Below are 20,765 nucleotides of genomic sequence, written 5' to 3' on the forward strand. Positions count from 1 at the left end.
TTAGCAGTGCAGTGGCCTGTTTACATACTGGCCAAAACTGTTGCTGTAAGAAAAAGTTTCGTATATTCTAAAATGTTACAGAGCTAGGAAAAATATACAGATGTAATATATAGAGTGCATATATATGTACATATATATGATATGTTCCTTGTCATAATATTTTACCCGACGTGCTATTTACAGTAATGAATCAAAATGTCAGTTTTAAAAATACGAAGTGTCAAAGTGTTCCCACGTTGTGGGAAAGTTTGATGTGACAGTTTGTTAATCATATGACTATTATATCAAATGTGTCTCACAATGTTTTTTTGCTCAATGCTCTTTCTTGTAGGCTTCTCACACTTTTTTAGAGAATTTGTAGTTCAAGTTACTAACCCAAGGAACACATTTAGGTTACGTGTCTCCCACACCTTACATAAATGCTGCTGTGTTTTTCTGTACTTAGAATTGAATGGATTTCACATCATTTTAGAGTGGTTTGATTTTGTGCCTGACACATTTATTATAGCAGGTAAAACAAATTTCTCCTGTGTAGTTCTGTTCCTTTCACTGCAGAACCATCCCATGGAACTTCCATGTGTGGAATGGATGTTTGTGTTTCTCCAAGTTGGGTTTCCTTAGGTATAATTTAGGTGACCTATTGCCCACTCCTTCACCTTGGGCACATTTCTAAATTTTGGTGAGCACATTAATTCTACCAACTTCTTCATCCTACTGAAAGGGCAGAATTATAGAATACAAATATTTTATAATTTGGAAAAGGCAACATGATTTCTTGCAGGAGAATATGGCTTTGCAGCTTACTGTCCTTATGTCTATGGACAACACTTGATCTTCTGGCCTTACTTTCCTCTGAAGAATTGTTAATATTGAAATGAGATTGGATCAGTGGTTTTTAAACTTAGCTTCCAGGAGCCCCAGGGTTGTGGGTAAATGTATGATCTCAGATGATGGGCTACAGAGTAGGCTGTGAGAACTCTGGGGTCTTCTACTGATAATTCCACTTTCATATTTGATTTAATTTAGTCGTATGTACTATTTAATTTAAATACCTGATTCGACTGCTTAAATGACCAACTTGCCTACCTAGGCAGCCCCTCTGCAAGATGATTTAGAGCCAGCATTCTCCGACTCTGTGGCTCATTTCCTGAGAGTTTCCAGTGGGCAACCATGGCAACAGATCTTGGCTAATTTGGCCTCAGGCTCCACCTGTGTGTTCGTGAGGTCTCCATGGAACTTCTTTCAGTGGCAGAGGATTCTCCAGACTGAGATCTGTGGGAAGGACCACTAACTGAGATCACATCTATGTCTGATTTTAATCCTTACATCTTTTTAATGCTAAGCTTTCCAAATGAACAGGTTTCAGGTCAGCAAAGACCATTGTTTAGCACAAATATAGATATAGGAAGGTATAGAGGCTTTGACAGATATTTCATCAGCTTCTGGTTAAGGATATGAATGCTACTCCTTATGCTAGAGAGTTTCAGCCAGTTTGGGGCAGAGGGTGGACGCCCACGTCTTGAAATTTTAACTAATCCAACACTTTGTACTTCCCTCCATCTCAGACACACACAACCATCACCACCTTTATCCACTATGCAGGGCACAGCTCGGGGTGCATCCCGCCGATTGGCAGGGCAGGAAAATAAAAACGTTGTGAATTACGAATCCAGGTAGAGACTGTATGAATGATAAATGATCAAGAAACATGAAAAGCCTTTAAGTTGGAACATAATAAATTGGAGAAAATGTTTCTAATAGAAAAAAAAAGTATGTATTAAACACAGGAGAGAAGATGAATGACTATTTTGCTAGATTCAGAAGCATCATTTTCAAAGTTCCTCAGGAATTAAATTATGGGATTAGTTTGATTTCACTCCTTTAATAGCTGAAGTTCTGAAGGGAGAGAATAGTCAAGTCAACAGTTTTGTGCATGACACTTTCTTGTAGGGAAGCATCCCTCTGCTAATAGATCTCATAAAAACAATGTAAATCCAGAAGCAGCTGCTGAATGCCAAGGCAGAATATCCTTTTATTGAGACAACAGATCAGCCACTAGGGTACACCTGTGTTTGTTGGGGTAGGGGAGGAATGGTCCCAAAGGCACATATAGGATAATTAGAAAAAAATCCAGGAGTGATTTTTACCTCATTTCCTGAAGAAATTAGTGACATGAGGCAAAATGTTTTAAACAAATGTTGAGCGCTAGATGTACACTTTAAATCAAACGGGAAGCATTCTGTGTATAGTTTTGCTTCAAGTAGAACGGGATAATAGGATTGTGGGGACAGAAAGGATGACACAAGGACAAACCACAGCAAAAAACACTTTGCTATCTTGTATGTTCAGTTATGTCACTTTTGCATGGACTGCCTTCTGCCTTCGTTTCCTCCTTGCTGGTGTGTGAGACCCTTGAGTTCAGAACCTTGTCTGTCTTATTTGTTTCCCAGTTGCCCAGAGTCACACCTGGCTTATTTATGATCTCAATAAATATTTACTGAATAGATGACTTATATGGAAATACAGCATTATTGAGGGAAGAGACATGGCATAAATCTGGAAAATTCTGACCTGGCCACTTCTAAACTTCCTGGGACTTTCACTAAATGCTTATTGAATTAGTCATTATTCTGAGCATTTTGCATCATTAACTCACTCAGTCCTCACTACCACCCTCTGAGGATAGTGCTATTATTACCACTATTTCACAGATGGAAAATTCAGAGCCAGGGACATTATACAACTTACTCGAGATCACTTGGCTCATAAAAAGTAAAGCCAGGACTTGGACTCAGGTAGTCTGGTTCTAACCACTAAGACACATTGTCTCTGGACAATGAGTATATTTATACATGCCTGCTCTACCTCCCAGTGTGTTGTAAGGCTGAAACAAGACAATAGGTGTGCAAGCATTAGGGAAGGGGTGGACCAACTCGTGAAGATGAGACAGCACACAACTAACTATAAAGTGGAAAGTAGAAATTCAATGCTGGGAAAGTTCAGAGAAGAAAAAAGAATGATTGTTTCTGACTGGAGTAGAGGGTAGGGGATCAAGGAAGGCTTTGTAGAGGAAGTACATTTGAATTGGCCTTGAATGAGTGGGGTTAAGATAAAAGGAGATGCTTTCTAAGCAAATGGACTGATGATGGACTAGAGGTATCAATGTGCAGGGTTGTGAAAAAGAAGGTGTTAGTTCATTAAATGCTGATTAGTCAAGCAGAGACTTTCCAAAACAGCGTGCATTGAGGAGTGGGGAGGAAAAGGGGCTTGTGGAGGAAGGGGAGAAAACAGTGAGTAGGGCAGTGAATGGGAAGATGAAAAAGCATGGCAAAAATACTTTACCATGTTTGTAGTCTTTCTGGGAGTTGACTCTGGGCAATAGATGATCCCTGCCTTACCTATATTATGCTCTGACTCATCATTTTCCGTGCATGGTCCTTAAATACTAGTCTAAGGAGATATCACTTGAAAGGAGTGGTCACCTAAGCCTGAAAAGTGCTGTGTAATCTGGCACCGTCTTAGGTATTGACAGTGTCCATTAGCATGATGAATCTTTTAGGAAACCCTGTGGGACAGCCACCAGCTTGCTTTCATTTGACTCTGGGACTTTGTTTTCCCTTGAGCAAGCGTAGTTAACATGTTCTAGAAGACATACTTCAGTGGGCCTCCAGCTAACCGGCTGGACTGATTTCTTTCCACTTTCCAACCGATCACCTAAGAGTAGAACTGGATCCATTCTCAAGGCAGCCAAAAGCCCCATTCTGAAAGAAGAAGTTACAGCACTTTTGCCTGTGGAAATTGTTATGTGTCATTTAGAAAGAAAGCTACGCTCAAGATAAACTTGAGAACCTGCAGCCCCTCTGAAAAAAGTAAGAGTGAGAAGCAGGAAGTGAAGGAGGCTTAGGTCTTGAAATGGAATGTGTCGAAGTGTGATAGTTACCAACCACAGGAACTCCTTTAGCAGGCTGCCCTGTGAACATTTTAAGAGAAAACATTGTTAAAGTCAGCAGCTTACTCACTAGCCCCAGGGATGGCATAATGCCTGTTTCCTTCTTTACCCTGCACTGGCCTGAGTAGAAAAGAAAGGCAGTGGACTGTATTGAATGTGTGCTCCATGCTGAGTACTGTGTTGGAAGCCATCACTTAATCCCCTCAACAGTCCAAATGGGTCAGGATTATTAATCTTTTCTTTTATAAATGAAGATGCTGACTCCCAGGGTACCTCACTGAGTAGGTCATGTTTTACTTCTTGGACCTGTCCCATGTGCCTTTCCCCAACTGTCTGTCTGGTGAACTCATGTTCTTTCAGGTTGTAAAAGAGACTCTCCCCTCAACCCCATGTGGCTTCTAGTCCTGAGTGACACGATGATCTGGCTCTTTAGGTCTGTATGCTCTCTCTCCTTCAGATTCAGAACTCTGAGTGACTCTGGAGTCCATGTGCTTATGTTGCACTTCTCTGCCTGCATTCAGCATTCTCTGCGTAGGACTTCATGGTAACCTTGCAGGGGTGTCCAATGTGTAGGCGTCTCCTGGCTACACGGGGAGATGAAGAGCTGTCTCAGGCCACACATTAAGTACACAAACACTAATGAAAACTGATGAGAAAAAAAAGATTTTAAGTAAATTTATGATTTCGTGTTGGGCCACATTCATAGCCATCTTGGGCCTTATTCGGCCCGTGGTCCCAGAGTTGGACAACTCTGCTGGAGCCAGACCTTTACCTGACAAAGGTACCTTCTGTCCAGTCCATGGCTCTAGACCTTCTTTGCTGACATATTTTTAGTTTTCTGGATTCAGAGCCTCCTTATTTTTAACGTCATCTCCCACCTCCTGGAATATACCGGTTACCTTCTTAGTTTTTGGCTAGGTCTTCCCTTAACTTCCCAACAGCACTTTTCGTACTTGACCTGCTTTGGAATCACCTGGGGAATCCCACCCTCAGAAATTATGGTCCACTAGGTCTGAAAACATAGTGTGGGAGAATTTGTACTTCTAACAAACTCTTAGATGATTCTGAAACTGTCAGTTTGTGGGCTCACTTTGATGAGTACAACTTTATAGTTCAGGATTCCTGTTTTTCAGGAAATTTAAGTAACTTAGCCCGCAGGTTCCTTTTCTTTTTTCTTTCTTCCTTTCTTTCTTTGCCTCTTCTTTCCTTTCTTCCTTCTTTGCCTCCCTCCCCTTCCTTCCTCTATTGTATTCTCATGGAACCCTATGCAAATTAGATATCTTACCATTCATGTAAGTCTCAGGGGCTCCATCATCAACTTCTTGTGCCTGGTTAACACTTGAGAATATGGGAGACAGCTTGGTGAAAATGAACAAATGTCTGGATGTGGAATCGCAAAAAAATTTATATCCTACTAGATTTTATATCCGACTAGATCTTCTCATGAGCTGTGTGGGGGCAAATCACATCTTGTGGAGTTGTTTCCTCATCTCTAAGATAACCATTCTACTTGTTCTTATTGCAGAAGCTCATGAAAAATATCAAATGAAATCGTGGGTATATAAATGCAATAATGTTCCTCATACATTATTTTTTATTATTTTATTTTTTGTATAGTTGACTCATTCACTTTATCATTAATGACGAGGCATGAAAGAAATGCCGTTGGTTTTCAATGAGATGTGGAGTGGAAGGTGGGGCTGAGGGGAGGCTGCCATTTTGGGAAAGCTTTTTTAGATCCCTGGAAATGATTTTCACACCAGCAGTTGTGAGCCTGTGCTCAGGTCAGGGTAGCGATGTTGTATTTATATCGTACTCTTTCTTCAAGTAGACTGTGATATGAGTATGCAAACTGTGATCATATTCTGAACTGATGTAAGCTTGAGAACGATGAAGTATTAACAGTGGTTGTCATTTGCAGGAGTTTGTAGGGTGTTTGCTAGTGGATAAATTTGTAAATCCTTAAAATTCTGTTTCCTATAACAAGAATGCCTACAGAAGGAAGTGTCCTCTTCTAGATTTTCTTAAGAAAACATCTACTTAAGTGCCTACTATGCAGAACCTAGCTCTGGTATTAAGTGATAAAAATGTGGTTAACTATAATTTCTTCTTTCATGGGGTTTACAATTCAGTGAGAGACACAAACAGAAATGACTAGAAGTTTTTCATTTCATAGACAGACAGCAGTGTGGTGATTACCTGAGGGAATCCTTCCGGAGGGGGAGGGGGAGGTAGGAGAGTGGAAAGGGAGGACAAATGGTGATGGAAGGAGGCTTGAATTGGGGTGGTGAACACATAATACAATATACAGATGTTATATTATAGAATTGTATGCTTGAAACCTATGTACTTTTATTAACTAATGTCAACCCCAATAAATTCATTAAAAATAAATAAGAAATACCTACCTGATTTAAAAAGCAAAATTACATAGGTGACAAAGGAGAGATGCAGACAGCATGTCGTGGGCACTGGAGGAGGGTTCTCTCAAGTAGGTGGCGTTTGAATGCACATTGAAGAGTGGAAAGGATTTCAACAAATGAACTTCAGATAGGAACATGTTACAGGAAGATACAGTATGTTACTACTCCAGGCATTTTTTATGCAGGGGTGTCCAACCCATGGCCCACGGGCCACATGCAGTCCAGATGTGGCCTGACACAAAATCATAAATTTACTTAAAATATTATGAATTTTTTGTGATTATATATAGCAATGTATCTAATGTGTGGCCCAAGACAACTCTTCTTCTTTCAGTGTGGCCCAGAGACACCAAAAGGTTGGACATACCTGGCTAGTGTTTTCTAGTTGCAGTTATGGGAAAAATATCAATATACATAATATGAGGATATCTCCTTTGAAGCTTCCCTACTAATATTCTGGTACCTCTGACTCTGCTTGCTTATTTTATTTCCTTTAGTACATTTGTCCCCTCTTTTACAGAATGTTTCTTTTTGCCACTCCCCCTTTGAGTTTTCTTTCCTGGCCATTAGCTTCTCTCCTCTGCAAAGTTGGTATACCCTCACTACCATACTCCTTTAGACCTCCTCTTTCTCTTGCCTCTAAATATTTAAAATTCTCCTCCATCCTTTACTCCTCGATTCTTGTTTTGACTCCTAGCCTTAACAATAGCTTCTTTTCTATTTCCCTGCTTTGATTAGAGTAACATGTTTTCAATATGAAGACACTGATCTTCCCTTCTCCCAGCTCCAGATCACCAAACCCAAAATGGCAAGTCTAGTCAGTACTTACGTGCATGTGGTGGCTATTGTGTCCAAGAAGAGATAAGGTCACAGTGAAAGGAAACAGGTTGTTAAAATCTGCTGGAATAAAACATCAGGTGCCAGGCTTGTCTGAGAATGCAGTGTAGACTTTACATTCTGTGGCAGGATGTGAGCTGCTTTTGATGTTCAAAGCCTCACATTCTGATACTTATAATAATGTAATACAAGTTCACATCAACTGTATCCAGTCAGTTCTCCATCCACTCCATTAGTAATTCCAGATGGGAAAATTCATTTGAGCTCAATTTCTGTTTGAGACCCAACTGTTTCTTAAATAATTATTATAGTTATTATCTATTTATTTTTTCACAACTGATGGGAAGGGAAATTAAACAGCTGTGTGATTAGCAGGGTATGAGATTAAAGATGTTTTGCACAGAATCAAGGATTTGTTTACTATAAAATTTCTCAATTGAGAATTAAGTGTCATTAAGATTGGCCACAAGGTGCTCTCTTCGGCCATTTAAGTTTGATTTTTCACATCCAGTTCTTTGCTAAAAGGTCTTTAACCATTTCTGGAAGGAAAGCGCTGGCCAAGTCATCACGAAGCATTTCTGAAGTGAATAGTCAAGGTAACAACCACATTTCTGTCACTCATAAAATAACAGTGCAGCTGGAAGATCAGCCTCACTGCTCACAGCAAAGAGTAAGTTCTAGTTTGAGGAAGTCAGGTAAACTAGAAAAGGCTGCAGCTTTAGTCTTCCCCTTTGAAACTCCAAGAGTTTCACCTTTCCTTAATGCAGGTGCAGACCTATAGAATGTGATGTTTATCCTTAAATTTTGCTTAACCTATGTTATGTCACTTCTTGAGTCATTTTGTAAATACCCTCCTTTGGGTGGGTTCTAGAGAGTACCACACTCCTCTTTGTTTTTGCAGGATGTCAGTAGTCGTCCGTAGAAGCAGTAGGGCGTGATGGGCAGGCACATTAGCTAGAGTCTCCTGGCTGAAGTTTGAAGACAGTACTTCTGTTTGCCTCAGCAGGTTACAGGAGATCTCTGCGACTCCCTTGCCGTATTCCCTTATCTAACGGAAAGAACAACAGTACCCACCTCCAAGGTTACTTTGAGGATTTTAAGAGTTCATACCTGGGGACTGATTAAGGCTCTGTCTGACTCATAGTTTATGCTCATTTAGTCTTAACTGCCCTCATTTTTTTAAGGCAATGTATTGTTCTATGGGTGAAGATCTTTGTTACATTTCTGACATGGACTTGTTCAGATTCCAGCCGGGAATCCTTAATCTATTCCTGTCTCCTTGTCTTTAGTAGAATCTTTCCTGAAATGATAATTACTTATATACTTATCTTAATTCTTTCTTTAGACAGATTTTATCTTTCTATTCATTGAATTCAGCCAGACCCAGTCACTGACCCTAGGGATTTTTTTTTTTGAGGAGGGGGTGGCGGGAGAGTGAGATTGGTGAATGTTCATACACTAGAGATATCTCTATAAGAGTCAATAAATTTAGGTAGTATTTCTAAATACTCAGAGGTGTAGTTAAGGGATTTGTGGTCACTAAAGGAGAGACACATTAGTTTTGGTTGGGATTAGAGGCAAGTGTGGAGCAAATGAAGGAAATCTTCCTGGAGGAGGAGGGACTTGGTCTTGAACCTGAACACAGGGTAGAATTGAACCTGGTAGAAAAGGAGAAATGACTTCCCAGGCTGAGGGAAGAGTGTGAGCTACGCTTCATTTTTTCACATATCCCTCATGCTGCCCTCTGGCCGCCATCCAGACCCTTTGGAAAACTGTTATTGCAGGTGGTACCTCAGCTGGAAAGCCAGGGAGTGTGTGAGTAAGGCTTTCATATTCTCCAGGTCCATGTGTAAAAAATGGAGAGAGGGGCCCTCTAATAAATGCTTGGGACGAGGGTTTGTTTTTATTGTATGTGGGGGTATGAAAGAGAGAGAATAGGAGAGACAAAGGTAGAAAATGTTAGATGTTTGTAGAGGGATTATAATGAAAGCTATAGAATGCTCTTTATTTTTTCCCTCAGATCACTTTTAAGGGCGATAGAAGTGATTTTGCTTTCTAAAGTTATAATGAAAACATTACTTTTCTTATTAATTCTTTTTCTTAAGAGCCAGTACTAAAATCACTCTTGTCCTCTGTCCTAAAATGTGTATCTGAGTGGAGTTAGGTAAGAGAGTATTTCCTGGAATACATTGTATTCTGGGTAATAGATCTGGATGTTTAAACACTTTTCCTCTGGAGGGGGGACATTATAAGTCACATGCCACCAGAAACCCTGTGGTGGTTTGTTGAGTATGTTTCCCCACTCTTGGTGTCCTGCCTCAGCTCTCTGCCATGTCAGGGTGTTTTTAAATTTACTGTCACTTTTAGCAAGTGGCTTGATGAGGTATAGTAATGTGCATGTTGCTGGCCAAACATCACATGGCATAGCTGCAGAGGAATGAGACTGGAGTCCTAGCCAATGCCTTGGAACATGGACTTGCAAGCAGTAGGGTTATCCAGGCAGTGCTCTTTGTGGGGTGCCATCCTGGCACAGGGAACACTCCGAAGTTGCTCCGAAGTTGCTGCCTTTGCTCTAAACATCCTTGGAACTGTCTTGGAGATAATGACGAGCCACCCCCAAAAGTCCTAGAATCATCATGCAATGTGAGACTGTGAAATCCACTTACTTCATTCCGACTGTGAGAAAACAGAGGCCGGGACAAGTATTGATGTGTATAGCTGGCATTCCTTTGAATAGGGGCAACATTAGTGCTCAATTTTCTTGTCAGCTCAGCTCTGCCTGATATCTTTCATTGTCTCTCTGACTTAAATTTAATTGATTCTAAATAATTGGAAATCAACAGAGAGGTAAGGATGGTGAGGGGCAGTTCCCTTAGTGTTGCCTGATATCACAATGTCTGTAGCAGAGGGAAATGGCAGCCATCCCTTCTGGGGTAGGGCTCCTTCTGGATTACAACAAAGTCTCAAGAAATAGAAATCACTTTGACCGTCCAAGTTTTTAGTTGAATATCGTTGTAGCTATTATAAAATCTGGTATAGATAAAAATAGAGTTAAACATGCAAGTTCCTAATTGGATGGTAGAATTTAGTTTACAGGGTCAGGGATGCCGTCATGGATAAAGCTATGTATGTCCTTGTCATGATTTGCTGTCATTTGCATGACAGCACCTACGAAAGCGTGCTCATGGAATACTCATTCCACGAATGGTCAAGTCAGTTTGGGAACTGGTTGCTACCATAGCACCCATTTGGAAGATTCTTTCCATGTATCTTGAGCAAGATTAACTCTGAGCAGTCCTATAGGTAAAAACAATAACCGTGGCATTCCTTTCTGTTCTGTTAAATTCAGGTTTCATCAAATTTATTTTATAATGGAACCATTTTATGGATGATTTCCCAGACTGTGTTCTACAGAACATTCTTTGGATAGCAGGACTTTATTGTTAAAATTCTTAAGGTTCACATCTGTCATCTTATAATAGTCGTGTGTGAGATGTAAAGCCATTTGGGCTAAACTGCAGACCTTCATCTGCCCTCTTCTCCACAGGAAAACTTGCAGGTTTATTTCAGGATCAAACACTTTTGATATGAAGTGCTATTGGGAGAAAAAAAAGATACATATGCACACACACACACACACACACACACACACACACACACACAAAGTTTAGAGCCTAATAATTTCAGAAAGAAGACAGTGTTTTACCTGCCAAACCCAATTTTCTGAATTAGAGCTTTAACTCAGAGAGTTGTTCCTGAAAATAGCTTGTTTTTAAGCAAAACTTTGTTGGCTTCTGGGCATAGACTTTTTTTTATCATCGAAGCCATGAATATGGGTGATTTTAACTGTGATGTGTTTCTTGCATTCAAAACCAGGGCTTATGGAGGAAACAAACACTTACTTTAACTTTTCTGAAATAGTTGGCTTGACTGTCATTTTTTTCTGTTTATTTAGGATATTAGCTTTTTTTCTTTTAAGCTGGAAGGGTCCTTGTTGATCTTTTCCAAGCCCATACTTGACAGATGAGGAAACAGAAGCCCAGAATGCTTTAGTAACCTTTCCAAGTCTCCCCACTAGTGACAAAACCAGAACGAAAATCAAGGCCTCCCAGTTACCTGGTCAGTACCTTTTTTTTCTTATTGTACATGCTGTTAAAAAGAAAGGGGCTACTTGTCTCCCCTGATTAGATCATAGGTAAGATAGAAACATCTATACATGCACTTATACATGCACTCATACATATATACATACATAGATGATACATACATAGGTGATACATACGTAGAGGGAAAAGCCCATAATTACAAACTCTTTCATCCTCAGGGTAAGAAGACCCTCTATAGGCCCTTGGCTATATCTCTTCTCCAGGAGGGCTTTACCCACCTCAGGCTAGTCCTTTGATACTGTTCACTTGAGAAACTTATTCACTTAAGAGATTTGTGTGAAAAAGAGGGTCGTGCCCCACGACCGGGGCACGTCTGTCTTGTTTCAACAGGCTGAGAGATGACTACAGCAAGGTGGTGTTCAAGTTTTCTACATCAGAAGATCTGGCTTATCACCAAGAGCTTGAGGGATATGGCTTATTTATTCATCAGTGTGTGGTTACTTCTCCCTCTTTCCCTCCTCCTTTCTTCCAGTCTCTCTCTTTTTCTCCGTTGCCTTGTCTTCAGCAGGGGTGTTTCCTATCTCTCCATAGACGGAAAGAAAGCTCAGATCCAAGGCAGATATTCCTTCTGCTAGGTTTAACCCAGTTGTAACAAAAGCAAAATAAAATTCTTATGCCTCTGAGGGTTTTTTTTTTAATTTTTTAAGGTTAAGGGTCATGGGAAATTACCCATTAAAAAGATACTGGGGAATCTGTAGTCTGGTGCTAGCTCTATCTGTGGTATAATACCCTGTGAAGGGAAGTGCATTAAACTCAGTAATGAAAATACAGGTTCTAAGCTGCACTTTTCCACCAACTAGCTATGGGATCCTGGGAAAATGAAGGGACTTACTGAGTTTCGTTTGATCCGGTCTCTTCCTTTGGGCTTGCAGAGTCGTGAACCTAGATTTTAACTTTAAGTTGTTGTGTGGAATAAATGAGATAATTGATACAAAAAGGCTTTATAAACTATGAAACACCCTATAAATATGTGTCAGGCATTATTATTATCAATGATCATAGCAGACAGATATACACTGCTGTCTGAGCCGGGTACCATTTGAAGCACAGCCCATCCATTAGCTCACTGGATTCTGACAGCAGCTCCATGTGTTAGTGAATAGCACCGGTCATCGTCAATTACCAGGCCTGGCTGCCCTCCTGGATCGGCCAGTGATTTACTCCATGGTCCCTTTGCTTCCCTGGGCCTGAGTGGTACTCTTTGTAAAAGCAGCACTGGACTCCAGATGAATGTAAGGGCCCTCTGTTCTGGCATTTGTACAGGGCAGTTTTGGCCCTCACAGGCTTAGCCACTGATTATTAACTAGAGATCACATTTCATTGAGGACTATCATAATTTTCTTTTTACAGATGAGTTCACGCAAAATCACAGAGAGCTCATGTAAGTTTCCCAAGGCTGCACAGCCAGGGAATGGTGGTGGAGCCAGGATTCAAACCTTGCTCCAGTGCCCTAGAATGAGGCAGGTAGATAGATTTGGAGAACTCGTCAGCGATCCCAGATGGGGCACATTGTCAGGCTCCCCATCTAATCATCATCAATGATTGTCATTTAGCTTGTAAGGTTTTGGTGTTGTTGACATTTAACTCCACAGTTAGATTTTCTGTGCCTGGACTGCAGGTTTTCAGTACTGGAGTGTGTATTCCTCATGTCTTAGCACTTGCTAGTGTCCTCCTATAAGTGCACAGTTTGTTTTCTGCCCAAACTTTAGATTCTTTGAATGCCTCAGGAGGTTGGCTGTTGGCGTCTACCAAAACTGTGTTTGGCAAAATGACCTTTTCACATCAAAAACCCCTGGAGGAGGCTGCCGAGGTGCAACTCTGGACAAGTCTCCACAGGGGAGACGAGTTTCAAGTTGCAGCCCTTTGTTTTCTGCATGGCGTGTTCACTCCGACTTCCCTAGGGCTGCTGAGTTTTACGAGTCTTCTGGCTGTTGCAGCTGCTTTTCACTTTGCCGTTATTTTATTTTTCTAAAGGCTTGGTTTTCTTCGGCTCTGCTTGGATACAACATGAGATTTGTAGCCCAGTTGCATCTGGGAAAGAGTCACACCCATTGAAATAGGGTGAAAATTGACTCTTGGAGCCCAAGGAAATTGACATAAGTCCATGGACATCTTTCATCTCTGACTCTGTCTTCCTTCTTTGTGTGGTGCTGTTCCAAGATCTATTATTGGGACCAGCTTTCTTGGAGGGTTGACTTTAACTCCTAATCCACTCAATGTGCTTATTTTACTATTATTGCGCCATGAATAGCCTCGCTAATCCCATAATTGATCCACTATGAAGTTCATTTATTTACTCATCTACATATAAATTCTTTGATATAATCTATCAGACACTGAGCCAGGCGTAATAGAAATACCAAAATAAATTAGGCATAATCCTTGCTTTCAAGGACCTAATAATACTCATACTCTAAGGCAGTATAGTATGGTGGGGAGAATTTGTTAATTCAATCAACAAGTAGTTCTTGAGTGCCCACCATGGCCAGGTTCTGCCCCTAACCAGAACCGTGGCTGCCAGCCAGGTACGGACCCTCCCATCACAGGGCTCCTGGCCTAGGAGTGGCAACCACCACCTTCATAATTTCACAGGTAATTATGTAATTATGGTTGTGTAGGTGCCACAAGGTATTTTGGGAATATTAAACCACGTTATTTTTCTTCTTTTTTTCTGGCCTAGTTTGTGGGGCCAGGTACATTTCCTGAACGAAGTGGAGGTAGCCAGGTGACAACGGGCACAGTGGAGCGGGCTGGGACACAGGCACCTCTCACACACGGGGGAAGGTGATCAGTGCTCCGCCCTTGTGGCAGCTGAGAGAGAACTTTCAGAAGCTGAGTTAATGATAAAACTACTTTCAGTATATTTTCTTCCTGTCCCCTCTATAAACGGTGGACTTGCATAGTATCATAACCTATTTTAGTAATGTAAATTGACTCAAAAAAAACCCTTCTGTTTTTCCTTACTACTTAAATGTGTTAAAATAACTCACTATATTTCATTTGTACACCTGAAGCCTTTGAGTCCAGTTAGTAAGAAAAACACTTCATGTCAGTAAGTAATGCAAAAATAAACAACTGGTATAGGAAAACCCAAATATGAATGCCTTGAGCTTTCTGCTAGAGTGTTGGAGTGTCTGGTTGTAGGAAATGGTATCAGACATACTCTTTTTGTTCCATATGTTTTTATATGTTTTTACATGTTCCATTGAGAGTGCCTCCCATGGATTGCTTTACTGGACTGTGGGGGGAGGAGAGCAGCAGAAGGGTGTTGGCAGAGCTGTTGTTCCCCGCCATTCAGATGATGTCCTGCTCCAGGGCCAGAGGGTGGGTAGGATTCAAACCGTGTCCTCCCCCCAGTCACCAGGATGAGACTGGGTGGATTTTCCTAATGTACACAAAAGAACCTAATGGTTAGAGAGGCCTGGAGTGGAAGTGTCTGACACAGGTTTGTTTTTCTATGAAAGCACTCATACTACAGTGTGGGAGGCAGACAGGGAATAACGAAACCCAATTATGTTGCCAACAAGAATGAAATATGATAACCAGAGGTATAAAGGTATAAATAACATTCTGAGGGGGCTCCAAAGAAGGATTTTAACTGATAGAGTTGGGAGAAGACATTTATATAACATTTGAGGAACGTTGATGGATGGATAAGTCTTCTTTTCTATTTTTAAACAATAGCTTTATTGAGCTCTAATTCATATATTGTACAATTAACTCTTTTAAAGTGTACAAGTCTATGGGATTTATTATATTTACAGTGTTGTACAACCATCACCAAAATCAACTTTGGGACATTTTTGTCATCTCAGAAAGAAACCCCATACCCATTGGCATTCACTCCTCATTTCCCCAAACCTCCTTTCACCTGCTCTAAGTAGGCACTGATCCACTTTCTGCTCTTTAGAGTTGCCTATTCTGGACATTTCATTTAAGTGGAATCATACTGGTTACTTCCACTTCCTATAATATTTTCCAGTTTAATCCATGCTCTGGTATGATTTGTTTTTAAATTTTTTATTGATTGATTTTTGGGAGTAGGGGGGGGTGGGGGGGGGAGAGAGAGAGAGAGAGAGAGAGAGAGAGAGTCATCAACTTGTTGCTCCACTTATGTATGCATTCATTGGTTGATTCTTGTGTGTGGCCTCACTGGGGATCAAACCTACAACCTTGCCATGTGGGGACGATATTCTAACCACCTGAGCTACCTGACCAGGGCTAGATTTTGATTGGTGGATAATGAAGGAAGTTTACCCCAAAATGATGCAGGATAGCGAGCCAAGAGAATAACCTTCATGAAAAAATATGGGCTGTAGTTTTAGGTTGAACATAGAATATTGGATCTGCAGAGTAGGACCTTTGGGGGACATTATAGGTGAAGTAGTTGGAAATATAGTTTGGTAGCAGATTATGGAAATAGGAATAATTTGTACTTTTTCAGGATACAGGTGTCTTCAAAAGGAGAGTAATATAACTCAATGTGTATAATTTGGAAAAAAAAAGATAATTAAACAGTAAGGTCGCCCAGGTTGTTAGTGGAGAGCCACACGTGAAATCGAGAACTTCTAACTTGCAAGGACTATTTCTTCATATTTCACAGCCTCTTACTTTATATACTTGTTTGGTGGAGCAGGTAGAAAAAGCACAGATGACTTTTTCCAAGCAGTTATTTTTAAACTATTAGAAGCATGTAAAAAAATAAACCTTTATAGGTTATAGTTAAAAATGCTGTTCCTTAAGCACTTGAGATGAAGCAGACTTTTCATAGTAAAGTCCACTGTGTGTGTGTATTATTACACCATGAAGAAATAGGCCCCTTTGTCCCATTTGATTGTCTCTGCAGGACCCTGTAATGTGCTATTTTGGGTGCAGAGTATGTATTAGTCAGTGCAGGCTGCCATAACAAAATACCAAAGACTGAGTGGCTTAAACAACAGAAATTTATTTATTTTTTCCACAGTTTTGGAGGCTGGACATCTGAAATCAGGGTGCCAGTATAGTCAGGTTCTGGCGACACCTCCTCTTGGCTTGGAGAAGGCCACCATGTCACTATGTGCTCATATGGTGAGAGGAAAGAGAACCAGCTCTCTGATATCTTTTCGTATAAGGGTACTAATTTCATCATCAGGGCCCTATCCTTATGAACTCATCATAACCTAATTACTTCCCAAAGACCTCATCACATTTGAAGTTAAGGCTTCAATGTATGAATGTAAGGGGGGCGCATTCAATGCACAGCAGAGTCTTGGTATGCTCAGGTTTCCTTTGGACTCAGGGCCTTGGATGTGTTCCTTATATTCATTTGTCAGATTCCTGACAATCAAATGGAAGTCATCAGTATCTCGAGTGTGGTTGACCTATGTTTGCATTCCTTGAAACCTGGAGGAATCACTCATTGCCTGTTTCTGAACTGCTCATGTTACAGGACTTTGCAAGAGGAGACATTTTAATGACCATCTGGTAAAGGGCTATTAAATTAAGGGTTAGTGGTTCAGGAGCTTCCTGAAATTGTTTGCACCATTCTCTGTAGTTGTGTGGAAGTATAACAGAGAACACGAAGGCCTCAAAAGGGTTCCTGTATATTTGACTCAAGTCAGTATGGTTGCTGGTTCATGAAACATGCCCATTCTGTGCTTTCCAATGATGCTCACTGCTGTTTAGCATCTTCTTGCTGTTTAATTTTTTTTTTAGGATGAAATTACTGACTTTTGTGCCATTAAAATTTGATGAGTATTCTACTTTTGAATCTAATTCTATTTTATTCCAGCTCAAATTGCACCCTCTTTTTTATCCTGTTGTGGCACATTGGTTCCTAGACATAATCAGGAATGATACCAGACATAGAAAATATTTTGCCATGTATTATTAGAATATTGAGTAAGTTTATTTTATTATGTTGAATATAGGCTTCATGAACACATAGAATGCATTTTAATTAATTTTGTAGGTAAATATTATTCTCAATATTTTCTATTTTATTCTCACCTCATTATCATGGTTTGGTATAAATAGATATACAGTTTATTTAATAAAATTGATTTTTTGTACCAGGCACTGTGTAAGATGTTTTGTGTCTTAAAAAGATGATTAAGGAGTGTTTCCCATTTCCAGGGAAGCTTTGCCTCTGGTTGAGGAGACAGACATCTTCAGTGGGAGGTCTAACACTTGCTGGGCCAGGATACTTTCAACATTAAAGGTACAAAAGCATGTATTAGAAGTTTGTGAGAAGAAAAGATTAAACTTAAGTAGAGATGCTCAGGAAATTGCCAGTATACTCATTTTTCACTGTATCTGTAACCCTCAAGTTCTAACTTTCTGCCAAGATGATTCTTTTGCATTACATTTTTAAAATTTATTGGGGTGCTATTAATAAAGTTTTATAGGTTTCAAGTGTTTAGTACATCATCTGTATATTGTGTTGTATGCTTACCACCCAAGGTCAAATCTTCTTCTGTCACCATATATTTGACTCCCCTTTATCCTTCACTATCCTGCCCCCCACTATCTTACCTGGCTTCTGCCTCATCCCAGCTTTTGTCCCAGCCCTGCAGTTTTTATTTTATCATGATTTGAATAATAGCAAAGAGGAATGAAGGATGTATGTTTTTTTTCAGAAGGTGAACAAAAAAATATTATGAGGGATAATTGATGATTGATACTTGATGATGTTACTGTGTCGTCAACCACAGACATTAAGAGAAAGGCCTGTTGCAATCAGGAAATAGGAAACTCTCTCACCCATCACCAACCACCCATCACTAGAGGTGGTTGATTGGACTCCTAGAAAGTATGCTTTCAATAGATAGTGCTGAAATCACAAACACACACATGCACACAAGCATACACAGTCTCTTTGCCTTATTAACCATTTATTCCTGACTATCTTTTATCCGATGGTTTCTTTTACGTTGTTCCTTTCAAAATATTACTTCCACTGGGATCTAATTAGAACCCCTCAAAATTCAAAACACAGTGAATATATATGGGCTCCAAATGTTATCTTTAGGCACAATAGAATACTAGACACTAATTATGGTTATCCATTGTGTATTTAGGTATCTAAACATCTCTTCTGCCAAATGTGTTGTCAGGCTGCAGTGAGAAAAGTCAAGGAAATAGCTTCTCATTAGCTTTTAATTTTGAAGGATTTTTTTCCCCTGGAGTGATAATACTGCAAGTTGAAACTTTGTAGGTTCTAAAGTGGATGTGCAGTGCCAAAATTTACCTTATATTAACTTAATTCTTAACTTAGCACTAAAATTGCTTTATGACTTGATGAGGAAATGACTATTTTGTAGAAGAGACACTTTGATGTCCTCTACTCCATTGAATAGACTTATTTAGAAAAGAAGTTTAATTCAAGCTCCAGCACATCAAAGCGTTTTGTAGGATTTTTATAGCCATTGCTATCTTAGAGCAGTAATTGAACATTGTTATTTTCATGTATTTATTTATAACATACATATGAAGATATTAAAATGACCCCAGAGTCTGTTAGCCCTTAGAAAAATGACAACACAAATATTGTACAGGAAGGAATACTACTTCTCGAGCCTGGAGTCCTGGGTTCTAGTCCCAGCACTGCCTGGGACTCCTCTGTAGGACCTCATAAAATCAGTTCACATACCTCACATGCCTGAGCCTCATTTTCCCCCCTTTAACAGAAAAAGAATTGCAAATCCTAGATCTGGAAGGCACTTAAAAATTGGTCTCCACTTCTTAAAAAAATTGTACAAATAATCTTGCAACTTTCTGTCCAACTCAGAGCATTTAGTAGAAAAAAGCGTTACCCATAATTCCACCATCTTGTTACAGGGGCAGTTATTTTTTGTGTGTGTGTGTTTCCTTCCAATCTTTAGCTATTAGCATAAATTACCATGGTGCTATGTATCACTTGGCTTGGTACATTAAGCATTTTCTATACTGCTGCATATTCTTGAATGATTAAAATTTTCATATCAGTTTAATATTTCATTGAGTGGTTATACCATGTCTTAATTATTTCATTGTTTCCATATATTGCTATGATTAACGATTTTATGCATAAATATAACTTAGTCCATCAAAGTCTTGAACATGATGTTGGGGGTTTTAAATATTAGGGCCAGAGGTTAACATTTTATGGTCATTCAAACCTACTGATGACATGTTCTAAACAAGATGTTTCTTTAACTCTGCAGCAGGAATGTGTGAGTCAGTATCTCCCAATTGTGCCAGCACTAAATACATTGATTTTTTTGGTATTAGCATTTCTTTGGTTATTGTAAGGTTAAACATGTCTCTTCACATCTCATTTCTAGGTATATTTTGTATATGGCATTGGAATATGAATACTTTGCAATCTTTGGGAAGCTATTCACAACAAAACAAAGAGTAAATATTTTAATGAGAATTGTGCATGGCTTGTATAAAGAGGTTCTAGCAGTTTTTGAGTCATATGAAGGACCCCTTGAATTAATTGAAAGGTGTATCTTATTCCTAAACAAAAATAGAAAGGTTATTAAGTAGTTGTTTTCCTTGAGATTTCATGTAATCTCAAGACAACTTTCAAGTTAATTGTTCTTGAATATTAACAAAAGAACACAAAATTATTTTGATAAAAAGCAGGTGGAATAGCTAAGAGAAATGTGAAAAGCAGAGTAATGGGGAACAGGGACCAGCTGGTGAGATGCTATAGCACATTGTAAAGCTACCCTAATTGAAATGGTGACGTACTGGGATGGACTAGGTGGGACCACTGTGTCACATAACATACCCAGAAACAGAGCAGTTGCATGTGGAGTGGACTATGCCTCAAGGGACCACCTCGAAACATCCTAGAAAGGAAGGATTATTCAAATGGCTCTGGGATAATTGGTAGACACTAATGAAAAAGAGTTTTACAGGAATATGTATCAAAACAGACCCTGCTACGCATGAAAGGTCATGTTAAAAAATAGTAAAAGGTTTAAGAAAAAAATAACAGATTCATTATATCTGTAGCAATCGAAAGCAATAACACTTTTTCATTTAGGACTGGGGACTGCAGAATTTTTCAGTAAAAGGCCAGGTAGTGAGTATTTTAGGCTCTGAAGGCCGCAGTCTCTGTCACAGCCACTCAGGTCTGCCACTGTAGCACCCAAGTAGCCATAGACAAGTCATATGCCCAACACACAAATACAGAACACATCTGTTTATGAGAAAACACATATTATTGTGAATGTTAGCTTCCCACACATCTAATCCCAAAGTGAATTTGATGAATCTTTTAACTTCTTTCCAGTCTGTGTGTGACAAGTAGTATGTAGTTGCTGCTTTAATCTGCATTTTCCCGACTGCTATTGAAGTTGTGTATGGGCATGTACTTTGTTTTTGTTTATTTATTTTTGGCTGTATTTGTTTGCCACT

The 20,765-nt window shown here is 39.7% G+C and overlaps 1 protein-coding gene across 5 annotated transcripts in view; it reads left to right on the forward strand.

Annotated features, from left to right (window-relative positions):
* LOC114490441 (LIM domain containing preferred translocation partner in lipoma) overlaps positions 1 to 20,765 on the forward strand; it is a 636,657-nt gene that overhangs the window by 171,879 nt on the left and 444,013 nt on the right. Inside the window, exon 5 of one of the 5 annotated variants that reach the window (XM_036017288.1) lies at positions 17,490 to 17,574. The exons of the other annotated variants lie outside the window; for them this stretch is intronic. The gene's annotated coding sequence lies outside the window, so the exon portion shown is untranslated. The remainder of the gene's footprint in view (positions 1 to 17,489; positions 17,575 to 20,765) is intronic. 5 annotated transcript variants of the gene reach the window in all.

This window comes from Phyllostomus discolor, chromosome 2 (assembly GCF_004126475.2).
Source record: "Phyllostomus discolor isolate MPI-MPIP mPhyDis1 chromosome 2, mPhyDis1.pri.v3, whole genome shotgun sequence".
Classification (NCBI taxonomy): domain Eukaryota; kingdom Metazoa; phylum Chordata; class Mammalia; order Chiroptera; family Phyllostomidae; genus Phyllostomus; species Phyllostomus discolor.